This window comes from Meleagris gallopavo, chromosome 5 (genome assembly GCF_000146605.3).
Source record: "Meleagris gallopavo isolate NT-WF06-2002-E0010 breed Aviagen turkey brand Nicholas breeding stock chromosome 5, Turkey_5.1, whole genome shotgun sequence".
Taxonomy (NCBI): domain Eukaryota; kingdom Metazoa; phylum Chordata; class Aves; order Galliformes; family Phasianidae; genus Meleagris; species Meleagris gallopavo.
This window is the reverse complement of record NC_015015.2, coordinates 11,064,414-11,069,052: the sequence shown is the minus strand read 5'-3', so window position 1 is coordinate 11,069,052 and position 4,639 is coordinate 11,064,414. Positions and strand designations below refer to the sequence as shown.

At 37.3% G+C, this 4,639-nt stretch overlaps 1 long non-coding RNA gene across 1 annotated transcript; it reads left to right on the top strand.

Annotated features, from left to right (window-relative positions):
• Positions 1 to 653: 653 nt before the first annotated feature.
• Positions 654 to 4,639, top strand: LOC109367678. The gene is made up of 2 exons (XR_002114985.2): positions 654 to 745; positions 3,298 to 4,639. It is a non-coding gene; the product is annotated as an uncharacterized LOC109367678 (long non-coding RNA).

Sequence of the window (4,639 nt, the reverse complement as noted above, 5' to 3'; positions counted from 1 at the left end):
GCAAGGACTGAAGAGTTTTGGCTGGAGCATGCCAGCTTGCAAAATTTGTTGGATTTTGTTTGTTTTGTTCTAAAGAGTTAAAAAAAAAAAGCACTATTATGATTATTTAAAAGAAATAAAGCATGAATGTTTTGTTTTGCTGAGTCTTTCTCAGCACTGACTACTCATCTGTCTAAAAATTTTCCCCAGGAAATCCAAATTGAGGCAGGCACTCGGCTTAAATGGTTGAAGCTGGCTGTCATAACTGGTTTTTTTAATGCAATGTACCATGTTGCTTCTAACATCAGTGGCAGCTATATTGTAGAACCAGACCAAGAGTAGTACAAGGTTGTACTCTTTGGAAGGGAAACACTTGAGGGAGCCATGAAGTCAGGAAGGAGGAGGCAAACATATAGATGACATTTTTCAAGATAGGACTGGCTTCTAGGGAGGAATACTGTGCCAAAGAATTTTTGAAGAGGCACAATGCCTCCCCTAGTGGTCGTTTAATATTCTGCTAATATGCAATGCAAACTGGAAGAGTTTCCCAGACTCTATTTCCCAGTATTATTTATTTTTAAAGATGTCGTGCTGCATCTTAGGTACGTCTGCATCTCCTCGGCTGTCTGTCTGGAACTTTTTTCTTTCTTCCCCCCACCCCTCCTATCTCTGTTTTATGTGTATCTTTACTATAACTCAGATTGTCAGCGTTCCTGGCCATCCTTTTCCACAGACCAGCAATCTTCCAGCGCCCCTTCCTCTCCAGGTAAATCTCATAATATTTCATTGCTCCATCACCTTTGTTAATTACTAAAATCTTGCAGTGTTCTGTCTGGAATTGTGTGTTGTGGCACAGAAAATTATAGTGCAGATTTTTTAAGAAAGCATAGGCTTCTTATTAGAATTTTAAGCTTGGAAAGTTTTTTGGATTGTGAACTGCAAATGTTGAAATAAATACTAGCCAGCGTTATTTTTCTAAATGCATTAATTAAAACTTAACTTTTCCATGCTTAAAAGTGTTTTCAATTTTTGATTGTCCTTGCAGAAGAGGAATTGGAAGCTGTTTTTTCGCATAAAAACATCCCACTACCAGAAAAGAAGCTCCATGAATGTCATAGGGCATACAAAATTGTGTTAGTAATGTAGAAAACTCATCAGTAATTTCTTGTGAGTGATTGTGATTATAGTCACTGATTAAGAAGTTTGGACCTCCTGTTTTAGAGTGGGAGTTCTCATGGTAGGGGGAGTGTATTCTTCACCATTTGAAAGTAGCTCTTGGCCCAGCGTTATCAGTTGAATAGTCATACTTTCTACTGCTATCCATCAAATACAAAGATAATAAATTTTGGGGACCCCTGAATTCTGGTAAATATCCCTTGCTGTATCTGTTTACTGTTTCTTTTCACTCATCATCCATTGAATTTTTCTTTTTAAAGCCTTTTTTTGTGTGTGTGTTTGAGAAACAGCCATTCAGAGTCCAATGGGTATGGATTTCTTTTTATATCATTTCTATTAGGTGTTCAGGAATCTAATTGCTGGCCTCTGTACCAGAGTGGCAGAGATCACGACAAACTTCTGTTTCTTGTCTTCAGCTTTACCCTTTTGGCAATTCTCAGTAATGTTTGCTTATGGATGAGGGTTAAGAAATTCTGACTTTTTATCAGTTTAGAAATCTTTTGTTCAGCTTGGGCAAAACGTTTGCCTTGAAGCCTTAACACAGACGTTTTTTCAATCAATCACTAGAAAATTAACTTTTGCAGGCTGTTGACCTGACTAAGTAACAAGCTGCCTCATCCCACTAAAATGCCTAATGATCAATTGAAAAAAACACTCTGTGGTCCAGTCCCTGAGGGCCAGCAGCGTACTTTTCCTGTGTAGATGTGTAAGTCATGAGAGAGATTGTAATTTCTGGCATCGGTCTTCTTCCTGGCTTTTCAGCTCTTACAGTGAGCAAGTCAGCAATGATAAAGCTGTACATGGGGCAGTTAGCTCCCTGGTGCTCTGAAGGAGAGTTACTTCAACAGAATGTGTGGAAGGGAACCCTTTGTGAACGCCATGCTCTTCCCTTGCCCCCTCCTCACAAGCAGATTGCATGGAGGTGTTTTGAAGTGGTTCCTCCTTTATGTTTGAAGCAGCAAGATTATATATATGAATGAGAGAATAAAAAGTAGAGAACTGCATTAGTCACTAGAACAGAACATGATCTTGGTTATGACCATCTTAGAAATTTTTAAAATAAAGAGAGAGAGACTCTACTTGCCTTTTATTAAGGAGCTTCTCATCTCAATATTCTCAGTCAGTTAATAGGTAAATATTGGCTTCCTGTTCCAGATGAGGGTAGTTACTGAATTAAAATGGGTGTGTTAGTGAATATCTACAGAAACTTGCTTACTGGTTCTGATTCTTTATGCAATTTGTTTGCACTCAAGTGTAAATACAGTAGTATTTTATGCATACAGAAATTCTGTAGCTTCTCTGACAAACTCAAAAATGCACTTGGGGTTCTGAAACTGGCAGAATTTAGGAGAAATTAGTTTAAAAGGAGAATTTAGTTTAGAAATGAAATCTGTACAACTCTACCTAATTTTTGGATGCATGAACATTTTGGTTATAAAAGCAATTCTGTCTCCCAGAACATCCACTATCTGAAATGGCCTTTCCACTGTAGCGCTCCTTGTGATGAACTGTGCGTCTTGACACTTGACTCGTGTATGGGTTGATAGATGAGGTGTCCTTCCCCTGAAGTGAGGGAGGGATTGGGAATCTATAAACTGGCTCAGACAGTGTGTGAGAGAAGCTGTCTTATCATGAAAATGCTGATAAAATGCTCCTTTGGGGATCTAGACCTGGTTTCTTGGTCTTAGTCACAGTAATTACGCACCATGAGATGATTTTATAAATTAAAAGAAGTACTTGAAGTGGAAATGACATAGAGGAACTGATCTTGTCATTCAGGTGTTCATGCACTACTGCTATAGAGCAGACAGTGGTGCATGGTATGACTGATTATCATATACTGACTTTTATAATGTGCTATGATACTTTAAATTCTAGTGTATGAGGAGTATAACCAACAGAAAAAGAAGAATTAGCTTTAAGACTTGAGCAGAAGTTGAAATGCTTCAAATGAAAGAGTTCTACTTTTCATGAACTTCGAGCTGTATGCACATCTTTGTAGTAACTTCTGGTTATAATATTCTGTTAAAATATACAATATTCTGTAAAAATGCACGGTATTTTAGAAATCCAAGCAGTAAGTCATTTTTAGAAGAAGCTGTATGCTGTTGCTATAACCGTTATCTGCATATTTTCTCACAGTGAAAAAAAGCCCGACCTTTTTAGATGTGAACACAGGACCCTTCATCAGGACCAACAGTTTTGCCGATGAGCTTGACCTGGAGGGTGAAACGCTGTTAACCCCAATAACTCACATCTCACAGTAAGTCAAGGCCATTGAATTGTGCATTAGTTGACTTAGACAAGAGAAGCCAATCCAGGTGGGAGGAGCTGAAATACGGAGCTGATAGGGCTATCTCAGATATTTGCGTCAAACTCTTTTACCTTGAAGTTGGTGTATACTTTTCTGAGTGCCAGTAAATCTTCTTGTTGACCTAAAGAAAAGTTCGCTTGGCTTTGACACAAGGTTTTAGTTTTTAGCTAGTGTCCATGGGCAGCTGGTGGTTGATAGCCTTAAGATTTTCACATGCAGACAATGTGTGGGAGTACTTGCCTGTTGAGAATTATATTAATCTCTCCATCGTTTTCCAGTGGAATAGCTGTAAAGTACAAATTTAGAAGTACATAAATGAAAAACTGGCCTTTAGATTTCAGCAGTACCTTCTTGAGTGATTATAAGATGATATGTATTGGAAGAAAAATATGTTTTGATCTTTATTACTGCTTTGTATTGAAATGTCTTGAAATAGGCCTATATTTTTTGTTTTTGTTTTTTAAAAGGTTTTCCACATTTCTTTTATGCTAAAATGTTATGTCTCTTCAGATTGTTCTCAAAAATTCTGAAAATAATTAAGATAATAGAACTTAAGTACACTATAATGTCAAAAGGAAAAATGAATCAAGAACAGCTAAATATTTTATTTGAACATCTTAAAAATATCTTTCACTGTCTAATTCAGACTCCTAACAAATTCATATTATTTGCCATAGCAAATGTGTGACTGTGTTTAAAAGATCAAACTCTTTCACCTTGCTGGCAGAATGAGAGTTTCTTCCTTTCCTATTCCTAGAAATCTGACTATTTCTGCAGTGAAACCACAGATGAAAATTCTTGGCATACTTACGTTTCAGTGGTACAACATATGCAGAAATGCCTGCTGCCAATTTTCAGGCCTTCTTTCTCAGTGATATAAATAGCAGAGAAGCACAAACATACATGCTACATCCCCTTTAGAAAGGGTATGAAACAAAGAAAATGTAGGTTTTGGAGAATAATGCTGGCTCCCAAACAAAATAACTTGCATTCTCAGCTGAATCACCTACATGCACATACATCTGTAGGCAGAGTTTAAGAGACTTTTATTCTGGAAGATTTCTTAGTGGTGCAAGCAGGAGGAGGAAGTCATAAATTTCCTCTAGCCTTAGACAAGAACAACGGAGCAGCAAAACCAGATCTAGAAGTTTCCTTTTCATTGCTTTAAAA